The sequence below is a fragment of the Rhinatrema bivittatum genome, chromosome 10, assembly GCF_901001135.1.
Source record: "Rhinatrema bivittatum chromosome 10, aRhiBiv1.1, whole genome shotgun sequence".
NCBI lineage: Eukaryota > Metazoa > Chordata > Amphibia > Gymnophiona > Rhinatrematidae > Rhinatrema > Rhinatrema bivittatum.
The window spans coordinates 2,055,685-2,081,564 of record NC_042624.1 but is presented as its reverse complement, the minus strand read 5'-3'; the positions used below and the strand labels follow the sequence as shown (position 1 = coordinate 2,081,564).

Here is a 25,880-nt window from a genome sequence, read left to right as displayed (position 1 = left end):
CCCAGTTAAAGTTACCTCCTTGGTTACTCCTGGGACCCCCGGGCTGAGTCCTCTCCTGACCAGTTGCTTCTTGTTTAGAAATCTAGGTCACCTGGGCAGAGGTAGATCACATGTACTCTCAGGGAAGTTTAGGTGTTTTCTGGGACTCCTAGTTATCCAGGTCCTGCTTATATTCTCCCGAGCAGTGCGAGATTTATACTTACCATGGCCCTAAGCCACTGAAATCTGAGAAGCCTTCACTATTTAAAAAAAAAAAAATGTTTATCTAGGACTAGGAGTAAGAAAAATTAGTGATAATGTACACCTTATAAGTGAAAACACTAAACTTGTCCTTTAGAATGAACATCACAAATTCACAATCAGAAAAGAACAATTCATCACAGTTTAGAGTAAGCATTGAATTTATTTCATAGCCGGGATTAGACGTAAATACTGCATGCATTTCAGTTCACAACAGGTAAATGCTAGTATACAGTATGCACAATGTAAAATTTATTCTAAGCTGTTAAAACATTTTCTGGCATGGTTTGCGAACTGCAAAGTCATTCATTATATCATCAATCAGAAGACTGTAGGCAGAAAGATTTTCATGATGAAGTGTAGTTCACAGGTCATTCTTGATCCTTTTCAACTGTGAAAATGACCTTCCTGCAGAACAGTTTGTTACCATTAGACTCAAAAATAACCTCAAGATAGATTCAATGTTTGGAAAGGCCAGCTGAGTTTCATCTCTGTAGATAACTTGATACAACTTAAGAAAGCTCAAACTGCTTTTATCTGGATAAGCTGTCTTCACATAAGTATGTAATAACCTCAACTATCCAACAAGGCTTAGATCAACGTCTTCAGGATAGGTTATGGTCATCAATGTTATACCCTCAAACAGCTGCTCTTCTAAAGCTTCTAAATTAATTAAAACAAGAGAAAGTATTAGCAATGACCTCATATAATATCACTCATTTGCTCAAACTAGCCTGTAACTAACTGATCAATAATGGGAAGGAAAGTTTGTGATTGAAACTTGTCTCTTGGTGTGAGTACATCATCAGTGTCAGGTACAAAGCTATCATCAACATGTTTCCACCTCTTCCTTTTTCTTTTAATTGTGCATTTGTAGTCTACATTTGGTAATCTCTCTTTGGCTTTTAGCTCTGTTTCATCAAACCCTTATCCCAGGTTTCAATGATTAATTCAGATAGTGCTGTGTATAGTTTTGCACATGTCCTACGTGCTAAAAATAAAGAAAAGCTGGCTTTGATTGATGTTGGAGTTTGGTAGGAAGCAGATGAATTGGCTTAAATAAATATTAATAATGTTAGCAAAACAAGGAATGAATAAATAGTTCTAGTCTTAAGAACTTCATCTTTGAATGGTCTTTCAAACGTAATGCAAAACAACTGTCTTAAAAAAATGTTTTTGCTGACTGCCTATGAGGCCTCTGGCAGTGTGAGGCCGAAAGCCGTGGCTTGGTTGGCTTATGTGTAAACCGGCACTACTCCTGAGGTTGAATGTGGGAGGTAGGTGCCATATGCATTGGTGCTTCCTGTCTGGCCTCCCCCCGATCACCACACTTGTGCAATATTTTATCTACCATTAGAAATGCTGGAGGTTTGGCAGCTAATGCAGAGAGGCAGGAGTCTTCAGACAGGTTTCTTTGTGACAGAATGTGATGCAAATAGGGTCAAAATAATGGAAGATGGGTTCATTCAGGGTTTGGTTTCTGTGGCTTTCCACATTTGCTGGATCTGGGAGTGAAGGATACTCTGAAGTTGGGGCCCAGAGATGACGGGAATCCATTCCTGAAGAACCTGAAAGAAAGGTGCAGAAAAATACAAGGCATTTCAATCAAAGCATGAAGGCAGGAAAGCTCCTTCGTGAGAAGCAGAAGAATTTAGGATGCCTAAAAAATATCTGATTCAAGATGCTGCAACCCACTTCAATACTAGAGATGTGCATTCGTTTATGAGGAATTAGGCAATTTCAACAAAATTGCCTAATTTGTCGTGGTTTGGGGGCCCCCTGAAACAGATTTTCCCCGAACTTCGAGAACAATTTGTTTTTCGGGTTTGTACGGGGGGAGGGGCACATTTTATTTGTTTAAATAAAAAAACACCCCAAGCATTAAAATGTAGTTTAATACACCCCCCCCCCCCCCCACCATCCAGATCCTTCCTCAAGACTTACTAACATCCCTGGTGGTCCAGCGGGGTCCCACGAGCAATTTGTCCCTCTGTCCCATCTGGCCTGCCATGCTCAAAATGGCGCCGATAGCCTCTGACCTACTATATCACAGGGGCTACTGGTGCCATTGGTCAGCCCCTGTCACATGGCCATCGGCACCATTTTGTGCTCCTACCATGTGACAGGGGCTGACCAATGGCACCAGTAGCCCCTGTGACATAGTATGGGCAAAGGCTATAAGCACCATTTTGATTACTGGCAGCCAATTGCGAGATCGCTCCCGGACCCCCGCTGGACCCCCACGGACTTTTGGCAAGTCTTGGGGGGGTCAGAAGGTTATTTACTCTTTCAGATAATAGACAGACTAGGGGGCACTCCTTGAAGTTAGCATGTGGCACATTTAAAACTAATCAGAGAAAGTTCTTTTTCACTCAACGCACAATTAAACTCTGGGATTTGTTGCCAGAGGATGTGGTTAGTGCAGTTAGTATAGCTGTGTTTAAAAAAGGATTGGATAAGTTCTTGGAGGAGAAGTCCATTACCTGCTATTAATTAAGATGACTTAGAGAATAGCCACTGCTATTATTACCATGGGATAGCATTGTCAAGTTAAGTATAAAACATTGATAAGACAGGCAAAGAGAGATTTTGAAATGAAGTTGGCCATAGAGGCAAAAACTCATAATAAAAACTTTTTTAAATATATCTGAAGCAAAAAATCTGTGAGGGAGTCGGTTGGACCATAAGATGACCGAGGGGTTAAAGGGGCTCTTAGGGAAGATAAGGCCATTGGTAACATGGAATAGACTTAGTTTTTGGGAACTTGCCAGGTTCTTATGGCCTGGATTGGCCACTGTTGGAAACAGGATGCTGAGCTTGATGGATCCTTGGTCTGACCCAGTATGGCATGTTCTTATGTTCTTATTTAATCCTACTTTTTCTATCCTGCTTTTTAGCCAGTTTGTAATCCACGAAAGGACATCACCACCTATCCCATGACTTTTTACTTTTCTTAGAAGCCTCTCATGAGGAGCTTTGACAAATGCCTTCTGAAAATCCAAATATACTACATCTACCGGTTCACCTTTATCCACATGTTTATTAACTCCTTCAACAAGGTGAAGCAGATTTGTGAGGCAAGACTTGCCTTGGGTAAAGCCATGCTGACTTTGTTCCATTAAGCCATGTCTTTCTATATGTTCTGTGATTTTGATATTTAGAACACTATTTTTCCTGGCACTGAATTCATGGTAACTGGTCTGTAGTTTCCCCAATCACCCCTGGAGCCCTTTTTAAATATTGGGGTTACATTAGCCACCCTCGTCTTTAGGTACAATGGATGATTTTAATGATAGGTTTCAAATTTTTACTAATAGGTCTGAAATTTCATTTTTTAGTTCCTTCAGAACCCTGGAGTGTATACCATCTGGTCCAGGTGATTTACTACTCTTCAATTTGTCAATCAGGCCTACCACATCTTCTAGGTTCACCATGATTTGGTTCAGTCCATCTGAATCATCACCCATGAAAACCTTTTCTGATACGGGTACCTCCCCAACATCCTCTTCAGTAAACACTGAAGCAAAGAAATCATTTAATCTTTTGTGATGTCCTTATCTTCTCTAATTACCCCTTTAACCCCTCAATGGTCCTATTGACTCCCTTGCAGGCTTTCTGATTTGGATATATTTTAAAATGTTTTTACTGTGAGTTTTTGCCTCTATGGACAAATTTTCTCTTAGCTTGTCTTATCAAAGTCTTACATTTAACTTGCCAATGCTTATGGATTATCCAGTTTTCTTCTGTTGGATCCTTCTTCCAATTTTTAATTGAAGATCTTTTGGCTAAAATAGCTTCTTTCACCTCCCCTATTAACCATGCCGGTGATTGTTTTGCCTTTTCACCTTTCTTAATGTGTGGAATACATATGGACTGTGCTCCTAGGATGGTATTTTTTAACAATGACAACGACTCTTGCACACTTTTTACCCTTGTAGCTGCTCCTTTCAGTTTTTTTCTAACTATTTTTCTCATTTTATCAAAGTTTCCCTTTTGAAGGTTTAGCACGAGAGCCGTGGATTTGCTTACTGTCCCCCTTCCAGTCATTAATTCAAATTTGATCGTATTATGATCACTATTGACAAGCAGCCCCATCACCGTTACCTCTGTCACCAAATCCTGTGCTCCACTGATAATTAGATCTAAAATAGCTCCCTCTCTCATCGGTTCCTGAACCAATTGCTCAATAAAGCTGTCATTTATTCCATCCAGGAACTTTATCTCTCTAGCATGTCCCAATGATACATTTACCCAGTCAATATCAATGTTACCGAGCGCGCGGAGTGCGGTCGCTTCTTTAGCAGGTGGTGAGCCCTTAGGCCACGGCAAGACTCAAGGAGGAGCCCCAAGCCACACCGTGGGAGGTGAGCCGGTGCAGGCATGGTGAGGCAGGCAGGAACAGAAGCAGGGAATAAGGAGCGGAGTCTGACCCTCAGCCGGACCTGCACGCCCATAGCAACCAACACTGGGAAGTTGATTGATGAACGGTCCTCCGACTGTTCCAAGCCCTTTCGGACCTGCCGCTGGGTACAGCATAGGGCGGCAGGCCAGACAGAGGCGAGGGCAGGCAGAGTCCTTAGAACTGAAGACATCAGACGGGGGCTGAAGCAGGCAACCAAGACAGGGCTGAAGCAAGACATCAAGGCAAGGGCTGAAGCAGGATACGGGCACTGTCTCTCAGGGTGCCCTACACAGCCAGCATGGCTGGACTGGTCACGGACCACCCTGTCCTACAAACGCGGGAGCGGACACGTGCAGGGAAGAGGAAACGGTGGGTTACTGCACTCCTGGCAGTCAACGCAGGGTAGGTTGCTGCACTCCTGGCAGCCTAAAGCAGGTTTTGCTGCACTCCTGGCAGCCTAAAGCAGGAAGGAAAGTCGGGAACTGGATCAGGCACTGGATCAGGAACAGACATTAGGCAACATCGGGAGCAGACATCAAGGCAACTTCATAGACAGGACAAGGAGCCATCAAAGCACAGGACAAGGAGCCATCAAAGCAAGGCAGACCACGGAAGACCTGGATCGGGAGAGGTTACAGGCAACTGTAGAACCCAATCCAAAGGCAAATTGGAACTGAAGAGGAAGTCCTTTTATACAGCTGAAGTGGGCAACTCCCTGGGAGGGGTTTACCTGGACCGCCCCTCGCTGGCCCTATAACTGGGGTGGAGAGCTGCGGGCCAGCCCCTAGGGAGAAGGGCGTGACCGAACAGGAAGTCCAAATGGAGCCAAACAAGCCACAGGCAGGCCTCAGGAACAGCTAGGCCTCCCAGGCCCTGGAGCACATCCTGGATGGAACACAGGCGAGGCCCTGGCTTCGAAGCGGCATCCAGTGGAAGGTGAGATACCACCTGTAGCGCAGCAACAGGGGGGATCGTAACAATCAATTGAAATCTCCCATTATTACCACACTACCAATTTGGTTAGCTTCCCTAATTCCTTTTAGCATTTCATTGTCCGTCTCACCATCTTGACCAGGTGGACGGTAGTATACCCCTATCACTATAGTCTTCCTCAACACACAAGGGATTTCTACCCATAAAGATTAGATTGTGCATTTAGTCTCATGCAGGATATTTATCCTGTTGGACTTTATGCCATCCTGGACATAAAGCACCACACCACCTCCTATCTGCTCATCTCTGTCATTGCAATATAATTTGTACCCCGGTATAGAACTGTCCCATCAGTTATCCTCCTTCCACCATGTCTCTGAGATGCCAATTAAGTGTATGTCATCATTCACTGCTATACATTGTAATTCTCCCATCTTACTTCTTAGACGTCTGGCATTAGTGTCCAAACATTTCAAAGTTTGGGGGTTTTTTGTATTTTCATTCTGCTTTTTAATTGGTCGGGATAAGTTAGAATTTTTTTTAGCTCAGGTGAGTTTTTACTTACAGGCACTTGGACTACTTTTCTTATTATTGGAACCTTACTGTCAGGATGCCCTAATTCTAATGCATCATTAGTATCCTTTGAAAATACCTCTCTCCGAACCGTGCACTGCTGAGCGACTGTCGGCTTTCCCCTTTGTTCTAGTTTAAAAGCTGCTCTATCTCCTTTTTAAAGGTTAGCGCCAGCAGTCTGGTTCCACCCTGGTTAAGGTGGAGCCCATCCCTTCGGAAGAGACCCCCCCCCTTCCCCAAAAGGTTTCCCAGTTCCTAACAAAACTGAATCCCTCTTCCTCGTACCATTGTCTCATCCACACATTGAGACTCCGGAGCTCTGCCTGTCTCTGGGGTCCTGTGCGCGGAACATGGAGCATTTCAGAGACATCCTCCTTCACTTGCTCCAGATCCACCTTCCAAAACCTGCAGACAAAAGAGAATTCAGGTTGACAAGGAGGGGGATCAGGCCACAAATACTTTTGGTTTCCATTTGATAGTTGGGAAGGAAGGAAGGAGGTGCCTAGCTTGGTGAGGAATTCTTCTAGGTGTGGCTCTCAAACCAGTCTTTTGGGCCTTATTCTGCCAGTCAAATTTTCAGTAGGTCCACCATGAACATGCATGGCATAGATGTGCAAACAATGGAAATAGTGCATGCAAATCTATCTCATGCATATTCATGTGGGACCTATTGAAAAACAGACTGGCAATGTGTATCCTAGGAACTGGATCAAGAATCCCTGTATTATTGGAAGAAGTTGTAGCTGGCTAGATTTATGCTGATTTTCAGCTGAAAATCTAGCCAGCACCAATCAGCTGAAAATCAGTTGACCCTCCCCCATATGTTTTGGCAGCTATCTACAATTATTATGTAGAAATTAAATAAAATTGGAGAGAGGTTCTTATTGCATTTTTTACAGAAATTTTGAATTTAAAAGAATTATGTATTTATAAAATTTATATTCCACCCATCAATTATTGGGTGGTTTACTGTAAATTGTTAAAGCAATGTAGCAGCTTCATCTGTAAATAATACAATACTCCAAGGATATTGAAAATTCATATCAGTGATATAGTAGAATATGCTCTAGGTGAAAAGTAAATTGAGTTCAGAACACTTTCTGCTCAGAACATCTCCAGAGAAAATGATCTAATGTTGTAGGCTCGGCTCATATGATTTGAGCTCCCTGACTTTTGTCATTTAAGCATTGTCATTCAACTATAATGGATAGCAAAACATTCTTGGTATATTCCATTTTTTTTCCTGTAACCTATATCCATATCAGCATAGTGCGTTTTTCACTTCTAATCTTCATTACTCTTGAAGAAATCTCAGCCCCAAGTGTGCTTGTTAGGGTATGAAAAATGACATTCTCATGCTGTATATCTAAAGGTTATTGCTCATCCAAGTCAATAAAAATATTAACAGAAATGAAAAAAAATGCAGAACTTAGGTCTGGTAAATGAAGGAGCTTAGTTTACAGCAGGGCCTGCTTTGATATGCATTTTTGTTGTGATTATTAGGGATGTGCAGAAGGAAAACAAAATGTTTCAATTAATTTTCCGTTTCGCTGGGACCAAAATTCGTTGCATTTGTTTCATAGGGAGAAAAACCAGTTCGTTGATTAGTTGTATTCATTTTTTGTTTCCCCATTACAGTCAATGGGGGAAGTATTTGCAGCCTATTTTTGGCTGCAGAATAGGAGTTTTCTTATCAGTTCTGATGAAACTTCTGGGGAGAATCATCAGAAGGGCAAAAGAGCTCCAAGGTACTTAGACTGTGGCAAAGTGGCTCCAAAGTGGCATGAATAGCCTAAGGCACTGTAAAGGAGCAAAGGGGTACCAGGAGTGGCAAGAGTGCAAAGCAGCAGCGAGAGGGTCAAAAACACACCACAGCTTCAAAAGAGAGCACTGATAACAGTTGCATGAAACCTCGAAGGCAGCACGACAGGCAAAGTGGCAAGACAAGAGGCATCAACATGCTACAGCACAATGAAGGGAGAACATAGCAAGCAGAAAGAGTGACAGAAAAAACCACAAGGTGCCGATAAAGGGACAAAGCAGCAGAAAGACTATCACCAACACACTGAGGAACCATGATAGTGGCAAGAACACCACAAGGAATAGAGTGAGTCATCTGGTGTATGGCAGCAAGGCAGAGTGGCAGAAAGTTGATAGGGGCAAGACAGGCTGGTCCCTGTGGTTTTGATAGGTGCAAGACAGGCTGGCAAAGCTCAGGTAGTCAGGTCCCTGTGGTTTCGATAAGGGCAATGACAACAAAATAAGGGATATAGCTGGTATACAATTATGTAAAAAATAATGACTAGCTATATAGAATATGTAACAAGTTGATCATAATGTATGTTAGGAATAAACTATGTGTAGATGTAACTAGAGAGATAAGACCTCAGTTTTGGCAAGAGATCTGAATTAACAGAAACTTCTATGGCCAATAGGTCCAATCATCGGTCTTATAATCTCTAATGTAAATTTTTTAGTTTTATAAAAATTACTTTAATTGTGACCAGTTGCTATGAAGCATACTAACTTTTTATTTTAATTTTTAATTTTTTTAATTTTTTGATATAAAATGGACACAAATGAGGCAACAGTGTGGTTGATTTTGGGTAAATTAATTGAACACTGTTTTCTAAATGTTAATGAAATTGATGTAAATCATTCAATGTTTCCTCTTACTTAGAGATTTATTTGAATGAACTGACACGTTTCAAAGAGAAAACATAATGTTGCTATTTGGCAACTTTGTAACTTTAAAAAGATGAAGTAGCGATTCTTTTACTCCATCAACAAATAGTTGTAATCTTACTATGTTCAATTGTCCCAATAAAGTAACAATGTTGATATTCCAACAGCTTGATGGTCATAAGTTAATTGCTGAATGACTCGATGTATTAACCACAAAAATAAGCTGGTAAAGCTGTTACAAGCTGATTCAATCGCTTTGTGCCTCAGAATGCCTCAAAATTTGTAGCAAAATCTTATGCAACCATAAATATGATGCAACTTGAACATTGAAATTTCATAATACAGGCATCCAGGACCTCACTCACTCGCAACCACCCCCTTACAATCAATTAAATACAGAGACATTATTGGGTAAAACAAGGCCGCAGCTTTAATCACCAAACGGTCCGAGCCTTTAACACAGAAATAACAAAATACATCACATATTTTGGTATAGCAAACAGCCCCCCACCGGTCTATCCGCCACCATCCGGCAAGATAGCTTAACCAGCCACACGGCTCGCTCTTTGGCCTCCCACACACCAGGTTCTGACTCCCGCCTCCCACCTGTCGGGAGCCAACCTGGGTGGACTCCCGCCACCAAATAGCAAGGAGTCTGGCCAAGGAGCTCCCGCCACTTTCCGGCAAGGAGCCAACCACTGACAACGTCCCCGTTGCCAACCGTTTGCTTATTACCATAATCCATCCAACATATCACCATAATTGAACCAGTATGCTCGGACCAACCGCCACAGGCACAGGCAATCAATGCCCTGTGACCCCCCAAAGATGCGACCTTGTTTACCTTGGAAATAACTCTTCCAAGGCCTCTTGAATCGAGTTCAGGAACAGGTCCATTCCTAAGAAGGAAAGGTGCACCCCATCCTCTCGGAATAGACCCGTAACCGCACCCCATGACCAATCATATTTGATGTGGCGACCCCCCAGACGTGATAACCAGGCCCCAATTTGCTGGTTCGCCTTTGATCTGCAACGTCGCCACATAATGTTACCCCCCTCAACTGGCCGGACAACAATGTCCGACCAGCACAAAATAGTCGTAGGCAGCAATATGGATATTGTCATTAAGTCCTTCCGAACTATGTTGATAAATTGCTTGGCCGTCATTGTACCCCAATCATTTCCCCCCAAATGCACAACCAACACCCGAGGCGCAGCACGACGCTCTCGCTCGCGCTTCACGCAAGGAATGAGCTCGTTCCAAAGCATTCCTCTGCGCCCCAACCAACGAACCCGCACCCCTCTGTGCTGCAGCTCCAAATGCTGGCCATAAGGACGGCCGCAGGCATGTCTGTGCGCCCAAAAAATGTATGAATGCCCAATGATCCACACTTCCATTGTCTCAGGCACCGCACCTGCAAAGAAACAGAAGTTAGATATTGCTCATTTACGCCCAGCATCCGGGCGAACATAACTCCTGTACGCTCCAGCCCTCCACCGGCCAATCCGCTGTATTACGTTTCCGGTCAAACCCGCACTTGCCGCCGAAGTTGCCGCTCCAATTCTAAAGGAATGCGTCCCAAATCGCCTTCCTTCCAAACCTACCAAGTGCAAAGCCCTACGAAGTACCATTGCAAACTGATACTTAGTCAATGGTCGGAGGTTCTCATGCACCAAAAAGTGTTCCGCCCCTTCAGGGCGCCTTTGACAATATAACCCTGCATTTCGCACTGGACACGAAACTAACCCCGGCACTGCTGACAACACCACCGGCGAACCGCGCCCCTGCTGATCCGTTTTTGATTTAGGAATCATAATCACCACCGATTTATTTGTCACCACTATGTTCCGCGCTAAAACTCCTGGATAATCCCTGTTACCAACCGCGCGAGCTACCAACTCACTGATCCGGAAGGCTCCAAAGAATGCGAAAACAAATGCCACCCTAAATAAACACGTTTCATACGAGGATGAGCACACTTCCGACAAAACTTCCCACAACATGACTAAAATATCATGCGTGATTGGAAGTCTCTGATCAGGCCTACTGACTGTCCCCCGAGACCAACCCACCAACAACCGTCGCACTATGAATCGACCCGCTGGAAATCCCCAACCATGCGCTTTCATGAAGAACGAGAAACCTGTCAACTGCCGACCTACCGCCGACCGCGAACAACCACTCGCCCTCGCGTGCTCGATGAATCGCACTAGCGCCATATCCGAAATCGGACCTCCCCCCCAACCTAAAGCCAACAAAAACGCTGCCACCCTTCTTGCCCCACCCACATAACTTTTCCATGTTGAAGGAGCTAATGAAGCTCGCAGCATTTTCCAGGATTCTGGGAACCAAATCTCCAAAGGGAAGACGGCACCGGTATTCCACAAAGCTCCGCTTCTGGGGCAAGTTCTCGAAACAAATCCCACTTGAAACGAGAAAGAGAGTCAGCCACACCATTAGATACTCCCGGAACATGTCGGGCCCAAATTGTCACATTTAAGAACATACATTGTAAAATCAACTCACGCAAAAGCTCTGAAACGCGACAACAACGAGCCGATCTCTTGTTGATAACTTCGACTACTCCCATATTATCACTCCAAAACACCACTCTCTTTCCCCTTAACTGAGCTCCCCAGATGTGCACCGCCACCACAATTGGAAATAACTCCAGGAACGCGATATTCCTTGTAACCCCCGCAGTTACCCAGTCGTCCGGCCAACCAGCAGCACACCACGCTCCTTGAAAATAAGCCCCAAAACCCACTGACCCCGCCGCATCCGTGAACAATTCCAAATCTTGGTTGGACATAGGGTCAGATTGCCACAATGCCACTCCATTAAACTTGTCCAGGAAAGCATCCCATAACCGCAGATCCTCTCGTAACCAACGCGAATTCCTAACTCTATGATGCCTTTGTTTTAATCCACACATCGCATGTGACAACCTACGCAAGAACACTCTGCTCATAGGTATGACTCGGCAAGCAAAATTGAGACTTCCAACTAATGACTGTAATTCTCGCAAAGTCAACTTAGGTCGACTCACGGCTTCTCTCACCAAGACACGTAAATGCTCCACCTTATCCACCGGCAAACGCGATACCATAGCCACTGAATCAAGCTCAATTCCTAGAAAAACCAGACTAGTACTAGGCCCCTCAGTCTTATTCTGCGCAAGAGGAATCCCAAAATCTTCAGCCACTCTCTGAAAACATTCCAACAAACGCCCACATTCTCCTGACCCGGCACCACCCACAAACAGAAAATCATCCAAATAATGCACTAGCATTGTGGATCCAGCTTTGGTCTGAACTACTCAGTGCACAAAGGAACTAAATTTCTCAAAATAAGCGCAAGCTATTGAGCAACCCATCGGCATGCACTTATCAAAATAATACTCCTGTTTGAATCGAAACCCGAACAAATGGAAACTGTCCGGATGAACCGGCAATAGTCGAAAGGCCGATTCAATATCAACCTTAGCCATCAAGGCACCCGGACCGCCCCGCTTGACTACACGCACCGCCGAGTCAAAAGATGCATATCGCACCGTACATAATTCTCTAGGGATGCCCTCATTTACCGACCTGCCCTCTGGGAAAGAAAGATTGTGAATAAGCCTAAATTTACCAGGCTCCCTTTTAGGAATCACTGCCAAAGGAGACAACACCAAATCCTGAAACGGAGCCTCCTTGAACGGACCAGCAATTCGTCCTAATACAATTTCTGCCTGCAACTTATCCTGTACCACTTCAACAGCTCGCCGCACTGACGGACAATTGTCCCCCCCCCCCCTATTTCCCTTCCCCCACCAAACGGTATCCGAAAACCATCTGTAAAGCCCTGCAATAATAAAAACGCCGCTTCCTTGATCGGGTACTCACTCAACCAAGGCCTCATCACATCCACTCTAATAGGAGTCGGCGCTCGTTCACAACCCCGGTTTACTTGAACTTTTTGCGGACTGAGCCGCGGCCGCACCCTCTCCCTGTCGCTTGAAGCATTTAGCAGCCGGATGTCCTGCTCCACAAGCGGAGCAAGCATGCCGGAATTTACAATCCGGGAAGTTGCATGTGGAACGATTATATCGCCAGCACACATCACTTCGCCCCCCCACCACTCTGTCCGGATCCACTAACGGAAGCGTCTCTCCGAAAGGACCGCCCTGATCCGACGCCAGCCCCTAAACCCTGCCCCGAACCACCCGCAGGAGCCTTGGTGGCCATCTGTGTAAGCCAAAGGCCCACATCCTGCGTTCCCCAAGAAATGAACTTATTCTCCTCCATACGGTCTCGGAATCTCTCATCATAATTTAACCAAGACCAACCCTCATAAGTCTTGCTAGCCGCTAGAATAGCATCGGCATAAGATAACAAAGGTCCATATTGAGCGGGATCCTGTTTTCCCACCACACTTGCTAATCTTAAAAAGGCACGCATCCAATTATGGATATTTCTGGCCACCTTAATCTGCGCACCCGGAAATCTCACGCCTTTACTACGCTTCTTCTTCTCCTTACGCTTACCCCGCCTACCCTCCAGCAATTGGAATATATCAATAAACTGTCTCCGTCTGATTCGCCTGCGCAGGGAACGCGGTACCTCTTCCCAAAGCTCCGTAAAGGCCACCAACGCAGGGGCACCTCGAACGGAAACCCCTCCCCCCTCCTTTCCCACTTTCCCTGAACTCGCCGAACTAGACGAGGAGGAGGAGGAAGAAGAAGATGAAGACGATGAATCGGACGAACTAGAACGTACCCTTTTTCTTTTCTTCTTACCCTTCCCCGACCTTGCAGACCCCCTTTTTTCCCCCACACTAACTTCCGCTATATCCTCTTGTACAGCTTTTTTTACCACCGTACCCCCTCCCCCCTTTTTTACCTCCCCCAACTCCCCTGCTCCTCTATCCCTAGGGACCATTCCCTGTCTCATCCTGGGAAAAATAATAAACTCACCCTCCTGTTCGGGTTCCTCCAACACCTCATCCGCCACGTTTAACTGCGCTCTCGGAGCTCCTGCCTCCTCTCCAGGCTCCTCATTTCTCCAGGCTTCCTGCCTCGACGGACCCGGCCTCTCATCATCCTCCACATTTTCATCTCTCTGAGGAAAAACCGCAGAAGCAGAGGCCAAACCCGCCACGAGATCCCAGTCTCGCTCCACCCCAAGCCCAGCCAACCCCCAATTGCTTCCCCCCATATCCCCTCTTGAAAGTCTGCCTAAGCCAAGACTCTCACTCCCCCTACCTGCACTCCCCTCCCCACCAGATAACCATGGGCAGGGAATAGATCTTCCCCTCCCCCTTCCCCCTTGCACAGCGCTCCTAGGCAATCCCCTACCTCCTGCTCGTCCCCGAAATGAACTGTCTTCACTCTCCCTTAAGCCCCCCGCCTGCTCCCGGGCTAGAAGCAATGTAGAAACACCGCCCCTTTTAGCTCCTCTAACTCTTCGAACACCTTGCCCTTCTGAAACTTCAGAATTACTTGCAGGCACCCCCCTTGCCCTCCGACCACGCGAACCAAACAGCCCTGTCACACTGCTAAAAGTCCCACACTCAAATCCAGCATCGGCTGAAATCGCACCCCCGACAGATCTGGGCACCCCGCCCCCTAGCACTTCTCTTCCACTCCGCCCCGGAGCACGCGATCGAGCTAATCTCGTGCCCCTCCCCCTGCCTGCTCCCCGAGCCGGAGCCGCCTGAGCCGGCAGAAACAAGCTCCCGACTGGCTCTCCCTCACCGCCCATCGGCACTCCCCTGCTTGCAACCCCTCCCCTCCGATCTAAACCGCCCCTGTCTCTGCCTCTGTTATAGCTCACCCGCTCCGGGACTGCTCGCATTTCACCACTGCAAACCGTGTCCTCCTCTGGCACCCATGCGGCCTCCTCCGAATCAAGAAACGCTGCAAGAACCTGATCCAGCTCCTCAGCTTCCAAGTCAGCTCCCCCACTCGCCATCTCGACTCGCCTACTATCTCCACTCTCCACCTCCGCCTCCTGCACAGATCACAGCAACCCGCAGGAACCGACGGTACTTTATTTTCTTAGTTTTTTTTTTTTTTTTTTTATTAATTTGCTTCAGTCCTCCTAACCTTCTTTCGCGGAAAAACGAACCGACACAAACTGCTAAGCCCCAGAACTGCCGCGCCGAACTCACTCTCCCCCTCCCTTCCTTAGCTTTCAAAATATTTTTTAACCAATCCGCCGTTCCCACGATTCCCGCAGTTTTCCCTGGGTCAATCCCTGACTACCACGCTCACTCTCTCCACTCGTCAACCCCCCCCCCCCCCCTTCTCTTTATTTTTATGTACGCGATCCCATCCCGTCGGTCTAAACCCGCATCACGTCTCGCTCCCCCCCCCCCCCCCTTCACCGTCCGCTCCTCGAGTGGGCCTGGGCCAGCATTAGTCCGACCGTCCAGACACAAGGTCCGTTCGGTCTTCCAGTCTTGTAATTAATAGCAGGACGGATGGTATAATTCACCCCGTCTCTTCTCATAAAGTCTTTTTCCCGACAATGTTAATATACGGCGTAACACTTATCTTAATTCAATGAATTTGATGATCACTGGCATTGCAGATAGTTTGTTCACTTTGTGCTGCCGTATTGGGACCCGGAGGGTCTAACAACCGCCGCCAACGCGGCCGGCGTTTCGCAAAAAACGCTGCTTCAGGGCGGACTACTTTGTAGAGAAAACCCCACTGAAATTAGAAATACTAGAACTAAACTCAGACAGGCACAGCATTTGAGGTCAAACCCTTCTAGTGTCGTAAGGGCTGGACAGTGGACACTGCAGACAGCACAGCATTTGAGGTCAGGCCCATGTAGTGACTTAAGGGCTGGACAGTGGACACTACAGACAGGCACAGTGTTTGAGGTCAGGCCCTTATAGTGACATAAGAGCTGGACAGTGGACACTGCAGACAGGTACAGCGTTTGAGGTCAGGCCTTTGTAGTGACATAAGGGCTGGACAGAGGACACTGTGGACTGGCACAGCATTTGGGATCAGGCCCTTGTAGTGACGTAAGGGCTGGACGGTCAGGCACAGCATTTGAGGTTAGGCCCTTGTAGTGTCGTAAGGACTGTTCAGTGGATGCTGCAGAAGGGCACAGCATTTGAGGTCACGCCCTTGTAGTGACATAAGAAATGGACAGTGGACAGACAGGCACAGCGTTTGAGGTCAGGCCTTTGTAGTGACATAAGGGCTGGAGAGTGGACAAACAGGCACATTATCTGAGGTCATGCCCTTGTAGTGACGTATGGGCTAGACAGACAGGCAGTGTTTGAGGTCTGGCCCTTATAGTGATGTAAGGGCTGGATGGGCAGCCACAGCCTTTGAGGTCAGGCCCTTGTAGTGACATAAGGGCTGAACAGTGGACCGATAGGCACAGCAGTTGAGGTTAGGTACATGTGCTGATATTATCTGGAGCATAGGAAGCAGTTGGAACTGCTGCAAGGCTTTACATTGCTTTTATTCATCTTGCCATTCACTGGGAAAATTTGGAAACCCAAGCAAAGGCATGTTTATTTTCAAAAATACTAGCATTTCCATCAACTCTGGTGCCAGCCTTGAGCGGTGAGGGCTCATGATATCTCCTGTCACTGAAAATACATGTTCACTGCGCACACTGGTTGGTGGACATGACAGATATCGCTGAGCCACTTTGTCAAGGTGTGGCTAGACAGTGGACGTGTGTGCCTAATATTCCAGCGGATCTGTCTGCATGTCCTCTGTGGGCTCTGAGAGATACTGTGTCACTGACATTTGTGCTGGTGTCTCCTTTCCTTGGGTGGGCTGAGAGTCCTTCTTGCCAGCTGCTTTCACTCTAACCTGTGCCAGAACAGATGATTGTTAATGGACAACATGTCTTTGGCATACTGAAGTGGAGCAGGAAGTACTAGCTGTCGCTGACAGAGTGTTGCTACTGCTTGAGCTTGTACTACTCTCTGAAGTGCCCGCTGTTTCCTCCTCTGTTTCATGCATAATCTGTCTCTGCCTATGGCGCTCCTGTTTACAGGTCCTTCACAAATGTGAAACAATTGGACTGTAGGGCGAGTTTCCCTTTCACACGGGGATCACAGACTGTGGTGAGCATGTATATCTGCTCTTCTATTAAAGGTATTAATCTCTCTTGCACCTACTTCTGCAAAAAGTCCAGACAGTGCAGCACCTCTGCTGTCATTCCCTCTTCCTGTTTAAAGCCCTCCAAATTTTCCTCCAGAAAATTAACTATAGGGATGATGTCAGCCAAGATGGCACTTCTGGAACTCAGTTCCTCCATGGCATCCTTGAAGGGCTGCAAGATTTTTACCAGATGACTCATGACTAATCAATCATGATGCCCAAGGGAACTATGTACTAGGGATGTGCAGGCAAAAAGTTTTCGGTGAAACGTTGATACGTTGAAGGTGAGGGTCGATTCCGTTCAATATGGAAGTATGGAGAAATCCATAAGTTGTGGATCTGTCCATATGTTTCCTGGTTCCCTAAATAAAAATGTAAACCCCCCACCCTCATTAATCCCCCCCCCCCCAAGACTTACCAAAACTCCCTGGTGGTCCAGCGGGGAGTCAGGAAGCCATCCCTGCACTCCTTCCCTGACCTCCAAAATCTATAGCATCAGAAACAGGTGGTGGTGGTACCTCATCTTTAAATTTCAGTTTTTTCCGGATGAAACTGCCTGCCCCTCAAGAGATTTTAGTTTGGAACAGCTCCCTTTTTAACTTGAATGGGTGACTGGCACTGCCTATTGAAGTGCCTCCTCTGCCAGTCCCAATCACTTGACCACCTCTAGCTTTCCCTGACACCATGGATTTAATGGCACTGCCTAGTAGGGATTTCAATTAAAATAATTATTTCTTTATTGGGGAATGAATACCTCTGTCCCAATATATGTGAGTCTGGAAAACTGCCCACAGATGCATGATTCTGTGCCTTGATGTACACTACAACTGAGACCGCTGTGTGTGCAAACACCAAACTTTTAACTACAAAAGAGGCCTACTGGGGATTTGGCTTTACAGAGCACTTCTGTTCCAATATATATGTCTGGAAAATTGCCCACAGATGCACGGTACAGTGCCTTGATGTACATTACAACTGATTCCGCTGTATGTGCACACACCAAACTTGTAACTACAAAAGAGGCCTACTGGGGATTTCACTTAACAAAACAAACAAATATATTTTTCAATGGAAAATTCTATCAAAGTAGCTAGCAATTGAATGCAGATTTGAGACACTCAGACTAGCTCTGAGTAAAGCCACCTCCACGGACAACCCCCGCAAAGAAAGAGCATGGTACCGCGCATGCCTAAGGTATAAATTGTAGAGCGTCATCAGGCACAGCGTCACAGAGCACTGAGTTAGAGCAGCGATTGGCTGCATTGGAAAAATGCTTAGCTCTGATAGTTTGCATCCTCGTCTCCTTGCCAACCTGTCTGACCCACTCTATGACAGGGCTGTGAGGTCACTTATGACTCACAGGAAAGGGTTGGTTTTTGCTATGGATACTCTCACATGGCCTTCTCCTATTTTAAATGGCCACTAAGAAATCACTGCAAACCAAAAGAATGAAACTAATATGATATGTTTTATTCATGGTAGATCACCATGTGTTTCGCGAACCCATGAATTAAATGAACAGGGACCTATGTGTTGCAGATTGCACATTCGTTGAAAATGAATGCACATCCCTAGTGACTATTAGAAGTGAGCTTCGTTTTTTGGGTCGGGTCAGGTTTCAGTTTGGGCGCTTCGTGGGAAAACTCATTTTCCCACAGATCATTTTTCAGCAAAAATGAAGCTGGAACCCGAAACCAGAAAAACGAATAAAAATAAATCAGAATCAGAAAAAAACCCACCCCAACCCTTCAAATTTACTGTATTATAATCCCCCAGCATCCCGATTTCCCCCCCCCCCCCCCAAGACTTACTAAATGCCCTGATGGTCCAGTGAGGTTCCTACGAGCGATCTCTCCCTCCGGGCTATCAGGCCTGCTACGAATCAAAATGGCGCCGATGGCCCTTTGCCCTTACGATGTCATAGGGGCTACCGGTGCCATTGGTCGGACCCTGTCACATTCATTGCTCCTTCCTTTGCACATCTTCACTCACCTTCTTTTCTCTTTTCTTTTCAACTTTTTCTTTCAATCAGAGAGAGCTCTAGAAAATTCAACCTTCCTCTGTGAAATCCACCAAAGAAATAAATCTCAAAATGGTGTTTGTACATGCTGAAATCTTTCAGTGTAATGACATCAGTATAACGTGATATGGGTGCCATGTAAATGTATCTTATGCATATTTATTGTGGATATCCTGAAAACACAAGTGGCTGGGGTCCTCCAAGTCAGGTTTGGGAACCACTAATTTAGTGTTTAAAGTTCCCTATTCAAACAATTCAATAATGACTATTATGATTGCCAGAATGAATGGGAAAGTGACTAAAATGAAATGTTATATGTGCTAGTGGAAGCACAGGCAACTGCACAGCTATGTCAGTCTAGAAGGCTGAGATGATAGGATTAATAGTATAGTATTAACGAGGAGTCCAATCAGAAACATAGGCAAAAACCCAACCAGGTTTGACTGGCAGGCTATTATGCAGAATAAACTGCACTAATAAAACTAGCTGGCATCTGAGTCTGTCTGACAGGCTGCAATGCAAGTACAGCACATAACTAGAAGTCCTAGAAAAAAGTAGCCAGGTTTGACCAGGAGGCTATCTACTGCTAGTATCAACTGAGTCAGTGCAGAAGGTTGGTGGTGGCAGGGTACCATAGAGATAGGCCACTGAGACTTAGACCAGATATTCAGCCATGCTAACATTGTTAGATTACAAAGCTTTATGGTTAAACTTGGGAAGAGAGGGATGCTGGGTGTGAATGTAGTAGGCAAATTACAATCTCATTTGATAACAAGTGATGCTGATGTCCTCAGACTGAAAGATTTGAGCCTGTGCAGACATCATTTTGAGATTTACTTCTTGGGTATATTTCACATGGGAAGGTTGACTTTTCTAGAGCTCCTTCTGATTGCAAGAAACATTTTAAAAAAATGAGAAAAGAAAGAGAGTGAAGTTGTGCAAAGGAAGGGCCTTTTCTTATCTTCATTGCTGCGGTGCTTACTGTGTCAGAGATACAGAGACACTGGAATTCTGTCTGCACTGGGGCAGAGTAGTATGGAAAAGCAATGGATGGGCGGGGAGGAGGGCCTAGTGTCTCTGCCTCACTGCAATTCAGGGTAACCACGCTGTGGGTGAATTTACAATACAATTCTGCATTTTAGCATCAGAGCTCCAATTGGGTGAGCACAGCCAGACAGCCATTTTCTGGCAAGTGATATCTGGCCAGATCAAGGAGAGCTCGGGGGTAGGGACATTCTTCTTTCCTTGGAGGTCCTTATTGCTCTTGTCAACCAAATTGATCTCAGGTTTCAGGAATGGGCTCAGGAATTCAGGTTCCCTTGGTGGCCCATTCAACTGGTTCCACGCTTCCAACACATATTGGTGCCCACACCTAAGCTAAAATCCATAATACTTCCTGAAGAACCCATGCAACTGGGTCAGTCTCAACTATCGGAGGAGGTAGTTGGGGTTCAGCCTAGACTGTGCTATGGGGGAGATTCTTCATTTGCTGATGTCCCAAAAAGGTGGGAAACTCAAGGACCTAGGCTTGGTAGCGAGGCCACCTTAGGCCGACCATGTCCTTCTCCTCAGATTCTGGCACCCATCTGATTCATTTAAGGAGAAACTCAAGTGGACACTCAGGCCTTCCTACACACCGGAGCTGTGGGCAACTTCTTTGATGAGGTGCTTGTAAACCGTTACCAGATGCCCAGCATCTCCTTGAATCTAGTTCTTACATATGCAGACTGGCCTCACCATAGAGAAACAATATCCTTGTATATGTTATCTAAATTCATCAATCCAGCCATTCTGAGCCTGCCCTGGTTCTGTCAACACCATCCACTTCTGGACTAGGACACACTACAAATTACTCAATGGAGTTCCACCTGTCACAAATCCTACCTTAGCCAGATTCTACCTCTTTTCTCCCTTGCTTGAACAGCAGCTCCAGTTCTTCCTGGATTACCTCCTCAATATACTACCTATGCTGATGTCTTCATCAAGCAGTAAGCAGAGATGCTTCCCTGCACTATTCATTAGACTGTCCCATTGATTTATTTCCAGGAAAGATGCCCCCCAAGGGCAGGGTTTATCCCCTTTCATCTCTGGAAACTAAGGCAATGTCCAGTTATATCAAAGAAAATTTAAAGAGAGGCTTCATTCCCCATCATCCTCCCCTACTGGCTTCTTTTTCATCAGCAAGAAAGACTGATCGCTTCATCCCTGTTTTGATTACAGAGGGCTCAATGTCATAATAAAGAAGAACCATTATTTCCTATCTCTTATCTCAGAATTATTTGATTCATTGCAGGCAGCCCAGGTCTTCACAAAACTGGACCTCTGTGGAGAATATAAATATAGAATAAGCGAAGGTGACGAATGGAAAACAGCATTCAATACTAGAGATGGACATTATGAGAACTTTGTGATGCTGTTCAGATTGTGTAATGGCCCTGCTGTTTTGCAGTTGATGGTAAACAACATTTTTCATGATCTTTTATATTCCCATGTGTACTTTACCTTGATCATATTCTTATTTTTTCAAGAACCCTAGATCAACTTCGAGGGCATGTAAAACAAGTCCTGCAAAGATTTTGGGAACACCATTCATATTTAAATATAGAAAAGTGCATTTTTTGAAAAAGCAGAACTACTGTTCCTAAGCTACATTGTGTCCAGGGATTAATTTCACATGGACCCTAACAAGTTGAAGGCCATCTTGGAGAATACCCGACCAAATAGCTCCAAAGCTCTACAATGCTTCCTAGGGTTTGCAAATTACTATAGGCAGTTCATGCATGTCAACTCCACCTTGACTGTGCCTCTTACAGCCCTTACAAAAAGGATAATTTCTCTAAAATAGTCCATTTTTTACCACTCTCTGGACTCCCCTCTGCACCAGAACTGGCTAAACTATTTGTTCAACAGGTGTCAGTGTTTCATCTGCATGGGCTACCCTCACACATCCTTTCAGGCCGAGGGGTACAATTCACTGCCCTATTCTGGAAAAACCTCTGCAATAGCCAAGCAAATCTGCAATAGCCAAGCAAATCTTCACAGGCTAGAGCAGGATCCATGCTGACTCCAGCCTTTCTTCGTTTATTATCACATTCAAACACAAACATTAGTAAACTGCCTACTATATTAGCAGTGCACTTTACAATAACCTTTTCCAGAGAGGGTCAGGAGCTCCTAATCCTGGAGACATGGGGTCTCCTGATCCCAGCTGGGCTCACACACTTTTCTTGCCCCATCAGGGTCCTGCCCACAGAGTTCTCTTTTCATGTAGGATTTAAGGTGGACCAGGTTAGATTCCTGATCCAGCACAGGTTAAGGAGGGGAAGTAGGGCCACTCCTTCCTTCACATAACCTCCCCCTCAGCTTGGACCCATAATTACGAGCATTTTCACACCACCTTAATCCCATCCAAGGAAGTGCCTCAAATCCCCACTCTCCTTCATCTGGCCTCCTGCCAGCTAGGCTTGATGTTGGGGTTCTAGGGTCAAGCTCATCCCTATATATTAAGATTACCTCAGACAGTACTGTTACCATGACCATGTGCCCTTTGCCCAGTGTTCACATCCCTCCCCCAGTCCTTTAACTGAGTCCATTAATGGCTCCGGGTTCTACTCCTTCACCAGCTGGAGTCCTTGGATTTCATTTGGATGTTCCTGTGGTGGCTTCTTTTCCACTTACTGCAAAACTTGCCATTCTTCAGGCTTCCCCTCTTTCAGCTGTTGTTAGGGCATTTTCTAACTTATCTGTGCTGTCTCAACACGCAGCACCTCCCTCTGGCCATTCTATAGTGGTTCTGTTTCAGAACTTTACACTGCTTTCCTAGGGGCTCTTTGTGATAAATATAAACATTTGTAAGATCTAATTATCACAAATCTTTAAGGAAATTCTTGTTATTTTCCCCATCTAGACAAATTTACAGGGTCATTTAGCAAATTACATTAGGGCATCATCGCATGCGTTAGGGCCCTAATGCCCACGATAACACCATAATGCATGCAATAAATGATGTATTGTGAGGTGCATATGAAAATTTTAAAAAATTAGACAAAAGGGAGGAGTTTGGGTGGAGTTTATGAAAATCAGGGGTGTTTAATATTGCATGTGATAATGAAAACACACGATATAACACTGGAAATAACTACACCTTTTTTCTGGGCGTTATACTGCGCGTTATGTCCAAAACAAGATTTGTGCTAAATATCACAAATGCTGTTGTGTGTGTGTGTGTGTGTGTGAGAGAAAGACAGTGTGTGAAAGTGAGTGAGAGTGAGAGAGAAAGAGAGAAAGGCAAGCCTCTGGGGAGGCACTCTCGACCTCTCTGCTATCAAGCTAGGTTGAGATTACAATGTACAAATCTCATCTTTGTGTACCTTTCATCATATTAAATCACATAAAATCTTCACTGATGTCTACTATGCTGTTCATACTTCTCACTGTACATGTAAAACTGCCCCCAAAACCTCAGCCTCTTACAGTGGTGCAAATAATTTACTTATATGAAAGCCTTATAAATAGAGTCTCTCTCTCTCTCTCAAAACTGTATGCACTACTTGTCAAAAATAAATCAGAACAATATGTTTGGGGGTCAAATTTTGTTTTGCTTCATACAAAACAAAAATGGGCTCATTTGTCCCTTTTTCCATTTTTGTTCAAACAAATGTCCATCTCTAATATCTTTATTTAGTGCCATTTTATGTTTTAAAAGTCTGAATATAAGAACATAAGAATATGCCATACAGGGTCAGACCAAGGGTCCATCAAGCCCAGCATCCTGTTTCCAACAGTGGCCAATCCAGGCCATAAGAACGTGGCAAGTACCCAAAAACTAAGTCTATTCCATGTTACCATTGCTAATGGCAGTGGCTATTCTCTAAGTGAACTTAATAGCAGGTAATGGACTTCTCCTCCAAGAACTTATCCAATCCTTTTTTAAACACAGCTACACTAACTGCACTAACCACATCCCCTGGCAACAAATTCCAGAGTTTAATTGTGCATTGAGTGAAAAAGAACTTTCTCCAATTAGTTTTAAATGTGCCCCATGCTAACTTCATGGAGTACCCCCTAGTCTTTCTACTATCCGAAAGAGTAAATAACCGATTCACATTTAGCTGTTCAAGACCTCTCATGATTTTAAACACCTCTATCATATCCCCCCTCAGTCGTCTCTTCTCCAAGCTGAAAAATCCTAACCTCTGTAGTCTTTCCTCATAGGGGAGCAGTTCCATCCCCTTTATCATTTTTGTTGCCCTTCTCTGTACCTTCTCCATCACAACTATATCTTTTTTGAGATGCGGCGACCAGAATTGTACACAGTATTCAATGTGCGGTCTCACCATGGAGTGATACAGAGGTATTATGACATTTTGTGTTTTATTCACCATTCTCTTTCTAATAATTCCTAACATTCTGTTTGCTTTCTTGACTGCCGCAGCACACTGCACCGACGATTTCAATGTGTTATCCACTATGACACCTAGATCTCTTTCTTGGGTGGTAGCTCCTAATATGGAACCTAACATTGTGTAACTATAGCATGGGTTATTTTTCCCTATATGCATCACCTTGCACTTCCACATTAAATTTCATCTGCCATTGGAAGCCCAATTTTCCAGTCTCAGAAGGTCTTCCTGCAATTCCTCACAATCTATTTGTGATTTAACTACTCTCAACAATTTTGTATCATCTGCAAATCTGATTAAATTTCATCTGCAAATCTGATTAAATTTCATCTGCCATTGGAAGCCCAATTTTCCAGTCTCAGAAGGTCTTCCTGCAATTCCTCACAATCTATTTGTGATTTAACTACTCTCAACAATTTTGTATCATCTGCAAATCTGATTACCTCACTCATCGTATTTCTTTCCAGATCATTTATAAATATATTGAAAAGTATGGGTCCCAATACAGATCCCTGAGGCACTCCACTGCCCACTCCCTTCCACTGAGAAAATTGTCCATTTAATCCTACTCACTGTTTCCTGTCTTTTAGCCAGTTTGTAATCCATGAAAGGACATCGCCACCTATCCCATGACTCTTTACTTTTCCTAGAAGCCTCTTATGAGGAACTTTGTCAAATGCCTTCTGAAAATTCAAATATACCACATCTACCGGTTCACCTTCATCCACATGTTTATTAACTCCTTCAAAAAAGTGAAGCGGATTTTTGAGGCAAGACTTGCCTTGGGTAAAGCCATGCTGACTTTCTTCCATTATACCATGTCTTTCTATATGTTCTGTGATTTTGATGTTTAGAACACTTTCCACTATTTTTCCCGGCACTGAAGTCAGGTTAACCGGTCTGTAGTTTCCCGAATCGCCCCTGGAGCCCTTTTTAAATACTGGGATTAGATTAGCCACCCTCCAGTCTTCAGGTACAATGGATGATTTCAATGATAGGTTACAAATCTTTACTAATAGGGTTATCAACTGGCTCCATTTTTTCTGGTTGATCCGGCCCTAGTTTTACCCCTTGCATGCATGGATTTGTAATTCTGATGTTCTTACTGATTTTCCAGAGAATTATTTGCTTTATATTTAAATCTGGCTAAGCCCGCTTTCTTTTTTCCATATCCTTACTATCAAGATACCCTAATCTGCATGTTTTAATGATATCCTTGGAAGATACCTTACTTCCGAGTAATTGTCAACTTTCTCCATGGTCTTGTTTAAATTATGTGCTCCCTTCCCTTCAGTTGCTACAGCCGGCAGTAAAGTCCCATTCTGTTTAAGGCAAAGTCCATCCTATTAACAACTCTAAAGCTCTCCACCCTACATCATTAATTCAGCCATATATTCAAACTCCATAGCTAAGTCTGCTTCTGGGTTCCAGTGTGTGAAACTGGAAGCATTTCTGATAATGTAAGATTTGGCTTTAAATCTCCTACTTAGAAGTCCAAATTT

General features: G+C 44.8%; 1 long non-coding RNA gene across 1 annotated transcript in view; it reads left to right on the top strand.

The window, feature by feature from the left end:
• LOC115100296 overlaps positions 1-25,880 on the top strand; it is a 78,722-nt gene that overhangs the window by 33,422 nt on the left and 19,420 nt on the right. The gene's annotated exons all lie outside the window — the stretch shown is intronic.